The 18,515-nt window shown below is 41.4% G+C and overlaps 1 pseudogene; it reads right to left on the bottom strand.

Moving 5' to 3' along the window:
• Positions 1-342: 342 nt before the first annotated feature.
• Positions 343-18,515, bottom strand: part of LOC114474004 (A disintegrin and metalloproteinase with thrombospondin motifs 8-like) — a 34,571-nt pseudogene continuing 16,398 nt past the window's right edge.

Raw genomic sequence — 18,515 nt, 5'->3', positions numbered from 1 at the left:
TGATTTAGACAAAACCTTAAAAAGATCCTCCACTGTTTTTATAAATCTGTCCGAAAACCTTTAACATGTACTTATTAGTAGATCTAATAAAACACATTATTATGTTTAAATCATTTAGTTCAGGGGCCAAATATGGACCAGTTTGATCTAAAGTGGGTCACAGATTATAGATATGAACAGTTTTTTTAATATCAGTTTAATTCACTTCCAAAATAATTGATTCTGTTATCAAATTTTGTGGAATTTAGAAGAATTTTGTGGAATTGTTTGAGAGGAATTTCAAGATTTGTGGAAATATTGAGAGTTCTTTCCACAATTTGAAATTAACCATAACTGCATTCATGTGATATAAACAAAGGAAAAAATGTAATCCTCTAAAAATATTGTCAAGTTTAATTAAATTGCTGAATCTGAAATAACTACAACTGGATTATTTGGTAATTTACACAATAATTTATGCTCTACAAAAACTGATACAAAAATTCATTTCCTAATCCACAATATTTGCAGAGCTCAGTTTTATCACTTGACAGCAGCCGTTTTTAATCTGAAATTGTTCTGAAATCTGGCAAATTGTCCTCAAATGATTCCACAACATTTTCCCAAATTCCTAAAATTTGGGAAATACTTGACCTTCATCATTTATAGGTGGAAGTATAAACCAGGGCACATTAACGTCTTATTCCACCTAAAATCTGTGGCCCTCTTCAGATTAAACTGGTCCATATTTGGCCCCTGAACTAAAATGAGTTTGACATCATGATCTGATCAGAATTATTGATAAGAATTATTGATCAGATCACTGAGAAAAGAGGAGGTTTGACTCTGATCTTTTTCATTCAATCAACCCTGTCATTGCTTTTCTTTATTCAACAGTAAATTCTCAAAGGTGAAGATGAAAACGTATATCTAGATTGTAGCTGCAAAGCATGATGCATCCTCCGCCATGCCTCATGCAGGGTTTCCTCTCACGGTCTCTCGCTGTCGTTTCCTTTTCAGGGCTCCATGAAACTCATTGAAACACATTTATTAACTCAACTTTGGTGATTGTTACTATCTCATAAAAGAAATCAAAGCAGAAAAGTGTTAATAATCTGGGCACCTTAAATCCTGAGGTAGATACTTGTAAAGAGTTTCAAATATCAATAGTGGTTATATTGGATATCATCAGTGAGAAGTCTATTATTAGGTGATCCTCAGACATCCTTTGATACAACACATAATAATTTGGGCTGAAAAATAACGACCAACTACATAATTCAATAGAAACCATTCTCTGTAATAACTCCAGAAAGTTCATTTTGTCTTTTTTTTTTAAATAATATGTTAAAGGTTTTCTTTTATTCAGGAAATTTACTTTCACCTCCTGACAAGTTTTGACTGCCAGTCTTCCTCAGAAGCGTCTGCTGATTGCTTTCATGTGTCCATATTAGTTCTTTCTGGGCGTGGCCAACTTGACAGTTGTGTCAGTTTGGCCACACCTCCTGTTGACCCATGGTCTCTGAAGAACAGAGTCCCAGGGTGTGGGGAGACCAGAGACCAATGAGATCAGCAGATGCCTCTGAGGAAAACTGGCAGTTGAAACATGAAAAAGAAAACCCTATCATAAGAAACATTTCTCTCCTACAGACAATAGAAAAAATTAACATAAAAATCTAATCAAACAAGTTTGGATAAATATGTCTATGCTCTGGATCAACCTCTTTCTCTGACCTGGACTTTTATTTAACCCTCCTATTATCCTTGGGGTCAAAGTGACCCCTATTCATGTTTACCAATCAAAAACCTTTTTTTTTTGCTAATTTGATGGGTACAATTAAGCATAACATTATGATGATGATGATGATATATTTTTCAATGTGCTGAACACATGTTGCACATTAGTGTTAAGCTGGGCGTCAATTTGACCCCAAGCTGTTTTAGCTGTGTAACCTTACATCCTCACTGACCTGGTCAAAGGTCAAATGTCATATCACCACAACCAATAGGGTTCATACTCTAGTCCTCATTAATGTTTTCAGTAAATTTCAGAAGATTTGGATGAAAACTCTTTCAGATAAATTATTGTAATATAAAAGTTTGTCCTGATGGTGGCGCTAGAGAACAGGTCAAGGTTTCATTATCAAGGCCTTATTTATGGATTCAACAAATAAACAAAGTGTCTGACACTAAAACAAATATCCCTGGGGTCACATTGACCCCATTAATGCAGCAGATTAGTAAAAAAAACATTCACTTTGTTATAAAAGCAGATACTCTTTAAGAGCCACTATTTTGGAAAAACGCGTTGGTCACAATTCAATAGGGCAGCCATTTTTCAAGATGGCCGCCATTGCTATTCAATGGTTATTATATAACCAAAAAATGCTTGGATCGGGACAAACGAGGTGTCAGCAGAAAGGTCTGGTTCTCCTGAGGCTGCAGGGGTTTGGTGTTTTCCTGCACCAGGGGTAACCTCAGTTAATAGGAGAAAGTAGTATCAAAGTCGCTCCCTTTGCTCATACTCCACCGGGAAAACAAAACGCGTCCGCTTGTGCCACATTTTTTACAAAATAAGCAATTTTTTTGCACCGTGGTTGTGTTTCGCCTCTAGCGGGCGCAGTTCTAACTCTGCACGGGAGGGATGCACATATTTGGACTTGGGAGGACCAGACCTTTCTGCTGACACCTCATCTGGCCCGATTGAATAGCAATGATGGAACATCTTGAAAAATTTCTGCCATATTGAATTTTTGAGTGGTCAATGCTTTTTTCCAAAATAGTGGCTCTTAGGGAAGATCTGTGCCAAACGTCATGCTTTTCTACCAAAGTGAACGATTCTCTTGAAATATGAGATTAATCTGCTGCACTAAAAGGTTAAAATGTGTTTGAGGATAAAAGGAGGGTTACATTTTTTCCTCTGGACGTACCTGTGGGGTGTGATAAAGTGACACTTAGGGCTCAGTGTGGCGCGCCCCTATTGTTCTGTGTCTCCTGATAACTGGAGTGTTTGTTCTTGAGGAACTGGAACCTGTGAATCTGTGATCCACACCAGGAAAGGAAAGTTCTCCGTTCACATGTCTCATGAGCAGTCCTGGTGGAAACAATCCGCAGACACCGGGTCTGGGACTTTGTTTGGGTCACACTTGTGCGACTCCACAGTCTTTCCCGTGTAGTCTATACAGAAAATGCTGCGTCGGCGCTCGCCTTGGCCACATGTTCGTGAGCAGGCGGACCACGGTCCCATCTGCCACATGGGACAGGGCAGGTCCCCACAGGGCCGTATGTCCACAGGCTTCAGGGCTTTATCACACAGACTGGAGGAAAAGCCTTTGCTGTCCCAACACTCCACGTTCCTGCGGGACCACCCAGACCCACAGCTCTTGGAGCACTCAGACCACTCCCCCAGGACCCACTCAGGCATGCCAACGGCTGGATCATATGCAACGATGGTAGAAAGTCTTTCTTTTCTTTGGATTACTGAAGACAACATCTCGGGGGATAAAGAAGGAGTACTTGACCTTGGGGGGGTTTGTTTTCCCCCCCCTGTGACCAACAGTTGGATGGTTATAGCCTCTTTGAGCTGCCTGAAGCTCTGGATCCTCTCCAGGGAGTTACCAGAACCACTGTAGCGTAGCACCGCCCCCAGCACGGGGATGTCTAGCTCCACCATGGACACAGAGTAGTTACCGTTCAGGATGTAATCCCCACTCTCTCTCTTTATGGCCAGGAAGTTACCGTCATGTTTGACTCCGTTTTTGTGGCTTCGCTGTTTGACGTCGATGTTTGTAGCACCGATAGGAATGGTGACGATGTCACTGTATCCAAAGCTGAGGACAGAAAACAACGTTAAGAGCAGGGTTGGGTAAGTTACTTTGAAAAGTTACAAATTACTAGTTTTCAAAAAAAGTTACTTAAATACTGTCTTAAGAAAGTAACTAAGTTAAATTACATTTGGATTACTTCCTTGTGTCACAAAGACATTTAAATAAAGGTCAACTATAAAAAAGTTGTTCAAAACTGTCTGAAATGACAGAACATTAAAAAGTTAAATTCTTTAATTATTTAATCAACCACAATTAATTAAATTAAGGCAGCTTTGTCCTCAAGATATTTTAAAATTATTTATTTTAAGCTAGGCAACAAAATGATTGTAAAAAAAAAAAGGAAATATATTCAGTGCAAATCAAGTCTGTGAAATAAATGTAAAATAAATAAATGTTGTTTAAACATGTTAAGGGACATATTAAAGTGGACATTAAAAACTCTTGGTGATCTGGGCTCATCTGTTAAAACCAGCCTCAGAAACATTTGGAGGGTCACTGTCATCTACTGACTAAAAACTGTTTTTATCATCTGAGAAATATCTCTAAAGTCAGACATTTATGACTAAAATCAGATCTAGAACTGGTCATACACACATTTATATCATCACACATTAACTATTCTAATTCTGTTCACTCAGGTGTAACACTGCTCTCTCTTTTTATATTCTCTCTTTAATAAAGTGTTTATTACCTTCCTTAGGGAGGGCTGGTGATGGTCACAATTATGCAATAAAATAAATTCATTTATTTAATTGCAATAACAAAACATGCATTGCTGTCTATAAAAGATTGCACTTCTTCGTAGTGTTGACCTTTGACAGCATGTGCAGACAAAAGAAAAAAATAATTTAAAAAGTACCGGTATAAGTACCGTTTAAGCACGGGAACCGTTTAAAAAATACAGAGTAGGCACCAATATCAGATAAAACCCAACCGATACCCAACCCTACGCACGAGTGTTTAAGTGTACGCACACCACAAGTGTTTTTTGTGTGCGCGCACCACGATTGTTTGAGTGTGTGTGCGCGGGCACGAGTTTTTGTGTGCGCGCGCATCACAAATGTTTAAGTGTGTGCACATTATGAGTGTTTGTGTGTGCGCACGACGAGTGTTTGTGTGTGCGTGCACCACAAGTTAACTTGGCAAAAATAATCATGAAATATGTTGAAAAAATGTTAAAAGTGACAATAATGGATCAACATATGTGACATTAGGTGTAAAAGTGGTAGAAAGGGTTTATAAATGATGAACATGTCTGGAAAGTAAAAAAATTGCAGAAAAGTCATTGAAATGTGATGTAGAAGTTTCAGAAATGGGAGAAATGTGCAAAAATACATTAAATGGAGCAAAAATATGGAAAGAAAAAGTGATGAAAATATGATAAAATATGGTGAGTTTGGTGGAGTTGTAGAAAAATAGTGAAATAAGCAATCAGCAGTGTCTCACGACCCCAAATGCGGTCCTGACCCCAAGGTTGAGAAGCCCTGCCCTAGCTAACTAATAATAGATTGATGGTGTTTGTATGAACTCACCTGGCCTTGGTGTAGGAACCAGTGATTTTCCTACAGCTCAGTCCACTTCCTTCACACACTCCACACTTGTCCATCCTTTTGTTAGAACCAATGATCTGGTCACATCCTGCCTTCACACACCGACCCTGGACACACACTGATGTGGTGTCAGAGCCACATGTTGTTCCATCAGTTACCTGTAGAGACAGTGCACAACGGTCATCATTAGCACTGCACAAACAAACAAACACATAAACAAAGAGTTGGTCATAAATTATACAGTTTGTGTTCATCTGTTGTTTGAGGTTTACTAAGACTTCCATTACAACACGCTATTTAACCCTCCCATTATCTTTGGGGTCAATTAGACCCAATTCAATGTTTATCAGTCATAAAATAATCGTTGACTTGTTTTGTTTTCATGACTTTTCCTAAGGTGATGGGTAAAACTGATTAAGCACAAAAATATCATGATGATATTTTTTCAATGTGCTGAACGTTTATTGCGCATCACTGATGACGTGTCCAAGTATCACCGTGAGGTGTATTTGAGTTCTATCACATCTGGCTTTGCCAGTGACCTCCAGGAAAGGCTGGATGACGTCCACGAAAAGAGTGGTGACAACTGGAGAGACAGTGGACAGCCCGGAGAGACGGCAACCGGGGTAGGAAAGGCCAGCCTCCTGACCTACAGCTCCCGCGAGGGGGGCACCCAAAGCTTGCTACGAAGAACCCTACAAGAGAATACCCCCAGGGATGCCCGAGAGGGGGGGAGGATGAGCATCCAACCGGACAGAATTACTGGTTATGACCCAAGCAAATGGACAAATGGACAATGGATTACGAGCGCAGTCTGCATATGCGGCAAGGTCTGCAAGAACTAGAGAGGTCTGAAGATCCACCAGACTAAGATGGCCTGCCTCAAGAGGGAACAAGTGAAGCGACGCTCAGGAACAGCAGCTGATGCAACAGTCTTTGTTGTGCCTGCTGCAGAACCTGGTCAGACGGAGGAGGAGCCAGGTCCGGAGTCTCCCCACAGTACCCGGAACCTCCAAGCAACACAAATCCCCCCACTAAGCAAGAAATCTGAACATCGCAGGGGGAAATGGCCTGTTGCGAACAGCAAGGAGTGGACCATGCTTGATGAGGACGTGGACAAAACCCTGGATTGCATTTCGAAGGGTGACGCTGAACAGAAACTCCAAACCATGTGCTCCCTCATAATGTGCATAGGAGCTGAGCATTTTGGAGTGGAACAGAAGGAAGGGGTTAGAAACACAGCAAAACTCAATCGTCGGGAAGCCAAGATAAGCCAGTTGAGGCAAGAACTCATATCCTTGAGACGCCAGTTTAAGGCAGCCAAGAAAGAGGAGAGACCAGCTCTGTCGGAGCTCACTAACATCGTAAGAAAGAAGCTCATCACGTTGAGAAGGGCTGAAAGGCACAGAAGGAGGGGAAAGGAAAGGGCTCGGAAGCAAAGTGCCTTCATTGGCAACCCCTTCGTCTTCACTAAGAGGCTACTGGGCCAGAAGCGAAGTGGCCACCTCGCTTGCCCTATAGAAGAGATCGACCATCATCTCAATGCCACCTTCAGTGACACTTCAAGAGATCAAGATCTTGGCCCCGTTTGAGGCACTGGTGACACCTCCAGAACCAATATCCCAACTCAACAGCAATGAGCCCACCCTGGCAGAGGTTAAGGGAGTAGTGAAAACTGCAAGATCTAGTTCTGTTCCCGGCCCAAGTGGTGTACCCTATGTAGGAAACTAAACCCCCAAGTTGATCTGGACTTAGAACATTTGGCTGCACCAGTCCGTGGAGTCAGAGAGTCTGCCTCCTACGGTGAAATGCAAACGTGCCCCAAGGGGGGTCTTCTCCCCTTCCTGCCGAACAAAGCACAGGAGAATCCAAGGACAGTCTTCCTCCTGTTATCACCTCTCTGCGACCTTACGATCAAAAGGGAAACAGTCAGTCAATGTTTACATGCTAAGTTTTCAAACTCTGGGCTCCGACCCCCTGCAGATGCTGCCACCTCTCGAACCCACACCAATGGTTACACAGGACGATAGAATAATCCCAGTTCTCCCGCTCAAATGAGAACAAAGGACATGTGTTTGACTGAAAAATTACAAATGAAAACATTTTTGGAATGATTTCTACAGAAATTGAAATTGCAAATATTGCCTGTTCAATCACACTCGTTTCATGTAATGCAATAACCAACAGAATGCTATTTTAAAGTGTTTATCATTTAAAAGTACTTAAAAATACCAGAAAACAACACAAACGTTAGTTTGAGGTATTTACTGCAACCATATAGTTAAGAGGAGGCATAACATGATTTTTGACATTTATGTTTATGAGTAATTACAAGTAAAATTCATTAAACGGTTCGTAAAGTGTTTATAGGATATTTTCCAGTCATGTTTGGTATCAAACTCTTTCATTATAGATGATATTTCAAGATATGATGTTGAAAAGATGTTTTGAAATATGTGGAATTAATTATTAGGCATTCTTTTATGTTTAGGAACTTCCTTTGTTGTCTGTCATTCCACTCACATACCACACACCCCACACACCCAAAGGCAGCCAGCTGAGTTGCTGACAACTTTAGACCAATCAACGAAGTTCCCTCTTCAGGAGGCAACTCCCAAAGATAAGCTTTTAAAAGGAAGAACGCCGTTCCTAACTTCAGTTTTTGGACGCGGGCATTCATGCTCACCCGTGTTCCCTCATGTTCCAATCTTTTCATTTATTTCATTTTATTTTTAGTTGAAACAGTTAGGTTTTGGAGTCAACAGCTGCTTGGTTCGGACGAATCCGGCACCTAGTGACGTGCGTAACAGCCGAAAGGAAGCCCGGCCCGCGACCCGTTGTGGTTAGCCAAGAGCCATTATCTAAGCCAGCTGCGAAGGCCTAACCGCCCGGATCGGCTGAAGGGGCTAAATTCTGTGGAACCGAAACAGAACCAACGGTGGCACGTCCGGCTGTATTTCTTCAAACAGCACCTCCAGGTCCAACCCTGACACCAGCTTCAAGGTACAAGAATGAACTTTCATCAGCAACTTCACCTACAATAGATCACATACATATCTCCATAACTACAAACTTACACGCACTAACAACATGCTACACACACAGTACATCTCATTCATGTTGGTTCGTCTCCCCCTTGTCCGTCCTCCTCTCCTTGTTATGAGCTCTCTTTATTTTATTCTTTGATTTTATGATCTTATTATTCGAATATGTATCCTGCAATTTTATTCAATATTTAGTAGATTAGCATCCTCCTAGATTAGTGATTTCACTTTATTACATATAATCCTCACTTTTATTAGCCTAGAAATGCATTTCATCATGATTTAATTATCCCATTTCAATTGATATTTTGACTGTGTTAATTGTTGACTTTTGAATAAAAGGTTAAACATAATCTTTGATTCCTCTGATTCATTAAAGCTGTGATTATGGTGTAGATTTGCTGGTAGAATTCACTTTTCCCTGGTTTCACATTGATGAGTTTAGTCTAAAAACTTAGACATATTTCTCCTGTTAAAAGGAGTGGCACCCCGCAAATTTGAAGTAATATTAATAATCATAATTAATATTCTTAGTTATATAACCCATTAATAATAACTCATCTCCTCCTACACCTACAAGGTCTACAAGCAGTGTCCACGGCTCCTCGAGCGTCTGTTGAAGATCTTGAAGGTGATATGGCAGAGAGGGAAAGTTGCCACACAGTGGAGACCCGCCGAAGGCGTCTGGATCGCGAAGTAAAACTCTTAATTTTCTTTAAGATAGTGTCCCAACGACTAACCGAGTTCCTCTTGAAGAATGCCTACATAGACACCTCTGTCCAGAAGGGGGCGTTCCTGGAGTGCCTGGGTGCCTGGAGCATACAGGAGTGGTGACGCAGTTGATCCGGGAGGCAAGGGAAAACAAAGGAGATTTGGCAGCTCTCTGGCTTGACTTAACCAATGCCTACGGATCTATCCCGCATAAGCTTGTTGAAACAGCACTGACAAGACACCACGTTCCTGGGAAGATCTGCAACCTCATTATGGACTATTACAATGATTTCAGCGCAAGAGTCTCCTCAGGCCAAGTAACATCTACCTGGCACCACCTGGAGAAGGGCATAATCACCGGCTGTACAATCTCGGCGTCACTCTTCTCCTTGGCCATGAACATGATTGTCAAGTCGGCGGAGGTTGAATGCAGAGGGCCAAAATCAAGATCTGGGACCCGGCAGCCCCCCATAAGAGCCTTTATGGATGACTTGATAGTGATGACCACATCTGTGCCTGGGTGCAGGTGGCTCCTTCAGGGGCTTGAACGGCTCATCACTTGGGCAAAAATGAGCTTCAAGCCAGCTAAGTCCAGGTCTCTAGTCTTAAAAAAAGGTAAAGTGGCCAACCATTTCCGCTTTTCAGTTGGAGGGACAAAGATTCCAACGGTGACCAAAAGACCTGTCAAGAGCCTGGGCAAAATCTTTGACAGCTCTCTGAGGGATGCAGCGGCTTTGCAGCAGACAAAGAGCGACCTGACTTCTTGGCTCACAGCCATCGATAAATCTGGTCTCCCAGGAAAGTTTAAGGCCTGGATGTACCAGCAGGGAGTTCTACCTAGAATTCTCCGGCCTCTGTTAATCTATGAGGTACCAATGACAACGGTAGAGGTACTAGAGAAGACCACCAGCAAGTTTTTGAGGAAATGGCTGGGGCTTCCTCGGTCCTTGAGCAGCATTGCCTTTTATGGCCAATCCACCAAGCTGCATCTCCCTCTCAGTGGACTCTCGGAAGAATTCAAAGTTTCCCGCTCTAGAGAGGTAATGATGTACAGGGACTCCGCAGATGTTAAGGTTGTTGTTAAGACCGAGAGGAAGTGGCAGGCACAAGAAGCCATAAGCAGAGCGGAGACACGGCTGAGGCACAAGACCTTGGTGGGTACCGTGGCAATGGGGAGGGCAGGCCTTGGTAGTTTCCTAGGCCACGCTACGACAGGGCTCGCTGCAAGGAGAAGCACCAATTAGTCCAAGACAAGATCCGTGCAGAGCTCGAGGAAGAACGGTACAGCAAGATGGTCAGCATGTCCAAGCAAGGGCCGTGGACAAGGTGGGAGCATGCAGAAGCTCGCAAACTCACCTGGGCAGAGCTCTAGAGAGCTGAACCTCTGTGAACAAAATTCCTCATTCAGTCTGTATATGACGTCCTCCCAAGCCCGGCCAATCTGCACACCTGGGGCCTAGCTGACACTCCGGACTGCAAACTCTGCCAGAGGAGGGGCACCTTGGAGCACATCTTGAGCTGTTGTCCAAACGCTCTAGGGGAGGGACGGTATCGCTGGTGTCATGACCAAGTTTTAAAATCCCTGGCTGAGTCCATCTGTGTAGCGATACAATATAGCAAGTCCCAGGTCACCCCTAAGCAATCAATCACCTTCATTAGAGCAGGACAGAAAGCAAACCACAAGCCGAGCTCTGCAGGAGGGCTCCTCGCCACCGCTCTTGACTGGCAGCTCCAAGTTGACCTGGGAACAAAACTCAAGTTCCCGGCAAATATCGTCCCCACTTCACTCCGCCCAGACATGGAGTTAACATCTGATTCAACCAAGCAAGTGGTGCTACTGGAGCTCACGGTCCCCTGGGAGGACTGGATTGACGAAGCCAATGAGCGAAAGAGGGCCAAATTATGTGAGCTCACCACAGAGTGCCGGAGCAATGGCTGGAGAGCTCGCTGTGAACCAATCTAAATAGGGTGCAGGGGTTTTGCAGGTCACTCACTACAGCGAGTGTTCAAACTCCTACGCATTAGAGGACAGCAGTTGAGAAAAGCCACCAAGAACATCCTTGAGGCCACAGAAAAGGCCTCCAGGTGGATGTGGATCCGTAGGGGGGATCAGTGGTGCGCCACTTGAACACAGGCTGGGGTCTGATCACCCCCGGTTGGGTCGCCCAGGCGACCAAGACCCGAAACACCTTATGACCCCGGGTTCATCACTGATGACGTGTCCAAGTATCACCGTGAGGTGTGTTTGAGTTCCTTCCTGTTGAAATAAACATCCATTTTTATTCAGATTTCTGCTGTGCAATGCGTAATGCTATTTTTGGTTCCACTCTTTGTGCCGTTACGCATGTGTCTAGTTCAGCAGTGCTTTGACCAATCAGAATGTTTGCATTGCAAAGCTCAGAACTTGTAGAAAATGGTGATATCAAATGCTATGGGGGTGGCTTTAGCCCTGGCCAATCAGAGCTGGGTAAAGTAGGGACCGGCCATTTTACGCACGAGCGCTAAGCGCTCGTTGGACGAATTTCTCTGCTTAGAATAATAATAATAATAATAATAATAATAATAATAATAATAATAATAATAATAATAATAATAATAACAGACACTTTTCAGTTAAAACAATTACACACAAGTACAAAAATAAACTAACAACAAATGTAAATACAGAAAATAAGTAACAATCATAAGTTAAAAGCCAATTTAAAAAGGCGAGTTTTGATGAGTGATTTGAAAGTTGGAGGGTCAGTACAGTGTTGAATGTTCCAGAAGGGGGGGCTGCTATGGAGAAGGCTCTGTCCCCCCAGGGTCGGTGCTTAGTCTGAGAGGGGGAGATTGGAGGTTGGCTTTAGAAGAATGAAGGCTGCATGCAGGGGTATGAGGGTGCAGGAGAGCCATGAGGTAGGAGGGGGCGGGGCCTGAAGGTTAAGGGCTTGATACGATAAGGGACAGGGAGCCAGTGGAGATTTTGAAGGACAGGGTGATGTTTTCGGGTGTGGGTGAGAAGACGTACAGCAGAGTTTTAGACGTAGTGAAGTTTATGAAGGACTTTGGATGGTGTTGCAATAGTGGAGACTGGATGTGATCCATGTATGGATAAGGCTTTCAGCAGCAGAAAATGAGCGTAGTGGATGGATGTGGGCAATGTTTTTGAGGTGAAGGAAGGCGGTTCTAGTGAGCTGGGTGACATGGTGGTCAAAGGAGAGCTGGCTGTCAAAGATGACTCCAAGGTTTCTGATATGAGGAGAGGGAGAGAGAGTAGAGTGGTCTATTGTGAAGGAGAAGTTATGAAAGGAATTTGTAGCCTATAATTATGATGTCTGATTTGGCATCATTGAGGGAGAGGAAGTCGGTGTGCATCCATTTCTTTATTTCATTGAGGCAGTTTGTCAGGGTAGAACGGATTTCACTGGTGATTGAATTGGTGGAGATGTAAAGCTGGATGTCATCTGCATAACGGTGGACATGGAGACAATGCTGATAATGTTACCAAGGGGAGCAAGTATATGATGATCAGGAAGGGACCAAGCACTGAACCCTGGGGGATACCTTTGGGACAAAGGAGCTATGGAGAGGAGCAGTTCTTGATGTTAATGAATTGTTGTCTGTTACTGAGGTAGGACACACCTTGGAGTCAAACACTTGAACTCGCTGCTTCCTCGGGCCCTACAGAACAGCTTACAGCGGTCCCTGGGAGAGACCCCTGCATACTTAGGGATCCACTGCTTCACGTTCCCCCTGTGGTCCATGTACATGGGGCTGTTGTATTTCTCACACTGCTCCTCTCGGAAACTTTTACCTACAAACACACCAAACACACACGGTTCAGACAAAAATAATTCAAAAGGTTGTTTTTTTGTTTTTTTAAATTAACCATGTGGTAGCCACAGTAACATACATTTGTATTTTTTCGAAGCATTTTTAAGAAAGTATGAAATTAAATGACATATTAATCCAAAACATTATGAATATGCAGTAACTGATTTCTCAATGGAGAAGGAAAGGTAGAGCTCACACTTCTTTTATAGACAAAAAATATGAACAAAGACATTTGTTTCTTTTATTCCAGAACATAAAATCAAAAACTTCATCAAAAGCACCTACACACACACACACACACACACACACACACACACACACACACACACACACACACACACACACACACACACACTGCAGTAACCCTTTTTTTTTCTTTTTTTTTTCCGTGTGGATTAGATTAGATTAGATTGGTTTATTTGAAACGGGACAGTGCAATTTTATATAACACATGAACAAACATGGTTAAAAAAGCCAGAATTAGCCAGAAGGCTATTTTTCATCTGTAGTCATCTGGCCAAGATGTAAAAAGGCATTAAAATACAAGCATGACAATACATTTACAAGTCAATAACAACAATAACGGTACCTGTTACAATATTAAAACACACAAAAAACACGTGTTCAAAAGGCTACGTTATCTAATACAATACAATGCAGAGCAACATGCTCGACTTTTAATGTTGGCAGATGTACATGTTAATAAGACAAATTTTCCATTTTTTTGTAAAGGCCTTGTAAGTGGTTAGCTGTTTAACCTCCTCAGGTGTTGAGTTCCACTCAGCAGCGCCCCTAACTGACCAGGCCGAGCGACTGAAAGCACTCCTGCGCAGAGGGATGACACAATGGCCTCTTACAGAGCCTGGAGTGACGCGCTCAGAGCTGTTTCTTTGGCTGATGAACTCTGCCAGAGGAGCTGGAGCCAAATCATGTGTTACTTTGTATATGAGACTCAGATCTGCAAATCTATGGAGACTGTCCCAATTTAAAAGGTGGTACTTTTTTAGGATTGCACAGTGATGATAGTGCCTTGGTTTTCTATCCAAGACTTTAATGGCTTGTTTGTATAATGTTTCCAAAGGTCTTATTGCACTCTGACTAGCCTGAGACCAACTTGTTAGGCAGTAGTTAAAGTGGCTGAAAATCATGGAATGTAGATTTAGCGGAAATTTGCTAGATTAAACTTGATATTTTTACATAATTTGTCAATATGGCCTTTAAAGGTGAAGTGAGAATCTATTACTAACCCAAGGTATTTGTATTGATTTACAATTTGTAATTTTTCTCCAGCAACTAGTATGTCAGGATTAGATGAGGCTCTATTGGTTTTACTGAAAAACATACCTATAGTTTTTGAAGTATTTAGCTGCAGGCAGTTCTCCTGCAGCCAGGAAGTGACAAGAGTCATTGCTTTGGTAAGTTTTATCTGTAACAATGTCCTTGGAGCGACCGTGAACAATACAACGCTGTCATCTGCATACATCAAACATTCAACTTCAGAGCAGACAGTCGGCAAATCATTAATATAAAGGCTAAATAAGAGGGGCCCTAATATTGAGCCCTGAGGAACTCCGGTGGTTAGCCTAAGAGACTCAGACTTGCTGTTGTTAATTAATACAGATTGAGTACGATCATACAGGTATGATTCAAACCAGCTCACAGTCACGAGAGAAATTAAATTGTGAGAGTTTAGAAAGTAGAACAGAGTGGTTTACTGTGTCGAAAGCTTTCCTGAGATCTAAGAATACCGCCCCTACTACTCCACCCTTGTCAAGAGATGATTTTATTCTCTCAATAAAAAGGCATGTAGCGTTTCATGGAGTGTTTGGATCTGAAGCCAAACTGTGTGGTGTGGAAAGAGGAGGAGCTACTGTTTAAGTACTGGACAATCTGCTCAGCCACCCATTTTTCTGCAACTTTGGAAATGGCTGAATAAAGTTAAGTTTTCCCCTTAAATTGTAACCAGGGTTGGAGTCAATTACATTTAACTTACACTTTAATGTTATGAGTCGACTAAATCGTTCACAGATATAGTTGACTAAAATATAATCCATAAGAGTTTGTTTATTTTTTTGCTGAAAATTCTGTTATTGTTGATCAACCTGATACTGATGAATGAGTAACATGATCACATGATCCTGATTGGATTTTGTCCGATGTGATGAAATTATAGTTTCATTAGTTTTATTAGTTGAAGGAAATATCAATATATTTTCATATAGATTTATTTATTTATTTTTTGTATATCGTCTTATTCTAGTTACTTGAAAATGTAGTTGATGAAAGCTGTGACGAAGTGTGTGTAAAAGCTTTTTATTGTATCAAAGTGTTCCCGTAAGGAATAAAACAGATGTTTCACCTTGACTCTCACAGGGCTGGATGTTACAGGACTGGTACTGGACTCTCTGACCCTTCACAGTAGTTTTCCACAGTTCTGAGGAACAGGGTTAGAACACTCTCTGTAGGAGAACTCTACGCCACCGCCACATGTCTTTGAACACTGTTGCCACGGCCCCAGGAGCTCCAGCCCCCGTGTACGGCTATTGCTTGTGTGGAAAAGGTGGTGAAATGGGTTGAAAAAAAAACACCGAAGTGATTAAAATCGGCAAATTGTGAATCGTGAATGTGGTTTAAATTGGCAAAAATAATCATGAAATCTGGTGAAAAGAGGTTAAAAGTGACAATAATGGATCAACATATGTGACATTAGGTGTAAAAGTGGTAGAAATGGTTTATAAGTGCTGAACATGAAAGTGATGAAAATGTGTTAAAATATGGTGAGTTTGGTGGAGTGGCAGAAAAATGGTAAAATAAGGAAAAATTGGCTTGAATTGTTTAAAAAATAATCTTAGTTTCTTGAAGGCTTCTGGTGACCCCCTCCCAGTGTCTCACAACCACAAATGGGGTCCTGACCCCAAGGTTGAAAACCCCTGGGTTAATCCAAACCACAGTGTGGGTCTGTGGCTGCGACTCCAGGATAAATGCGTTGGTGTTCAACACGTACGTGACCTCGTTTCACTCTGCCCACATTTCTGGCAGGTGTGTCCCTGTGTGTGTGTGTGTGTGTGTGTGCATGTATGTGTGTGCATGTGCTGTGTGTGTGTGTGTGTGTGCATGTATGTGTGTGTGTGTGTGTGTGTGTGTGTGTGTGTCCCCACGTGCATTGTTTCCAATAGTTTTTACTAGTCTGGACAGCAGTCAACATGGCTGTGTTCACACAGAGCTGATATCACCACAACAAAGATGAACTAATGTCTATGTGCTGGACGTAAAAAAGTAGAAAACACTGATTAATCACTATCAAATGTCTGTGAGCAGCCGCGGTGCAACGCCGGGGGAGCTAAGGCCTTGCTCAAGAGCTCTGAGTGAAGAATCACAGCAGATTACAACCTGTGATCTTCCTCTTGTCTCCACTCAGGTGGAAAATATCTGTTGGTTATGTTATTTCTTCAGTAACACATTGATGAAGTGTAACTAACTATTGAGACTGGATTTGCCATTAATACAAAAAAATCTTTGTCTCCAAGTACAATACACCAGGGGTTCTCAACCTTGGGGTGAGGGCCCCATTTGAGGTTGTGAGACACTGAGGGGGTCGCAGGATGCCTTCAAGAAACTAAGATAATTTTATGAAAAATTAAAGTCTATTTTTTTTAATTGTTTTTATGGTTTACCCTTTTTCAGCAACTCCACCAAACTCACCATATTTTAACCTATTTGCATCACTTTTTAGTACGGGTACTACGTTAGTACAAGTACTACGGTAGTACGTTATGATGAGTAGTACATTAGCATGAGTAGTACGTTAACATGAGTAGTACGTTAGCATGAATATTACGTTAGGATGAGTAGTATGTTAGTATGAGTAGTACGTTAGTATGAGTAGTAAATTAGTATGAGTAGTATGTTAGTATGAGTAGTACGTTAGTATGAGTAGTAAATTAGTATGAGTAGTACGTAGTAGTAGTTAGTTGATGGTAGTAGTGTATGAGTAATTCGGTAGTACGTGGAGATGATAGTACGTTAGTATGAGTAGTAAATTAGCATGAGTAGTAAATTAGCATGAGTAGTACGTTAGTATGAGTAGTAAAATAGCATGAGTAGTACGTTAGTATGAGTAGTACGTTAGTATGAGTAGTAAAATAGCATGAGTAGTACGTTAGTATGAGTAGTAGTACGTTAGTACGAGTGGTACGTTAGTATGAGTAGTACATTAGCATGAGTAGTACATTAGTGAGTAGTACGTTAGTATGAGTAGTTACAACATTAGCATGAGTAGTACATTAGTATGAGTAGTACATTAGCATGAGTAGTACATTAGTATGAGTAGTACATTAGTATGATTAGTACGTTAGTATGAGTAGTACGTTAGTATGAGTAGTACGTTAGTATGAGTAGTAAATTAGTATGAGTAGTACGTTAGTATGAGTAGTATGTTAGTATGAATAGTATGATAGCATGAGTAGTACATTAGTATGAGTAGAATGTTAGAATGAGTAGTACGTTAGTATGAGTAGTACGTTAGAATGATAGTAAAATAGCATGAGTAGTACGTTAGTATGAGTAGTAGTACGTTAGTATGAGTAGTCGTTAGTATGAGTAGTGCGTTAGTACGAGTGGTACGTTAGTATGAGTAGTACATTAGCATGAGTAGTACATTAGTATGATAGTACATTAGCATGACTGGTACGTTAGAATGAGTAGATTACAACATTAGCATGAGTAGTACATTAGTATGAGTAGTACATTAGCCTGAGTAGATTAGTATGGTAACATTAGTATGAGTAGTACATTAGCATGAGCAGTACATTAGTATGAGTAGTACATTAGTATGAGTAGTACATTAATATGAGTAGTACGTTAGTATGAGTAGTACGTTAGTATGAGTAGTACGTTAGCATGAGTAGTACATTAGTACTGAGTAGTACGTTAGTATGAGTAGTACGTTAGTATGAGTAGTACATTAGTATGAGTAGTACATTAGCATGAGTAGTACATTAGTATGAGTAGTACGTTAGTACGAGTAGTACGTTAGTATGAGTAGTACGTTAGCATGAGTAGTACATTAGTCGAGTAGTAGGTTAGTATGAGTAGTACGTTAGTATGAGTAGTACATTAGTATGAGTAGTACCTTAGCAGAGTAGTACCTTAGTATGAGTAGTACGTTAGTACGAGTAGTACGTTGTTAGAGTAGTACGTAGCATGATAGTACGTTAGCATGAGTAGTACATTAGTATGAGTTAGTACGTTAGTATGAGTAGTACATTAGCATGAGTAGTACGTTAGTATGAGTAGTACGTTAGTATGAGTTGTAGTTAGCATTAGTATTAGTATGAGTAGTACGTTAGTATGAGTAGTACATTAGCATGAGTAGTACATTAGTATAGTAGTACGTTAGTACGAGTGGTACAATGTCTAGTAGTCCGTTAGCATGAGTAGTACGTTAGCATGAGTAGTACCGTAGTATGAGTAGTACCATAGCATGAGTAGTAATTAGTATGAGTAGTACGTTAGTATGAGTTAGTACGTTAGTATGAAGTAGTACGTTAGTATGAGTAGTACGTTAGCATGAGTGTACGTTAGTATGA

The sequence above is a fragment of the Gouania willdenowi genome, chromosome 13, assembly GCF_900634775.1.
Source record: "Gouania willdenowi chromosome 13, fGouWil2.1, whole genome shotgun sequence".
NCBI classification, from domain to species: Eukaryota; Metazoa; Chordata; class Actinopteri; order Blenniiformes; family Gobiesocidae; genus Gouania; species Gouania willdenowi.
Note: the sequence above shows the minus strand (reverse complement) of the source record. Positions and strands in the feature narration are given on the sequence as shown.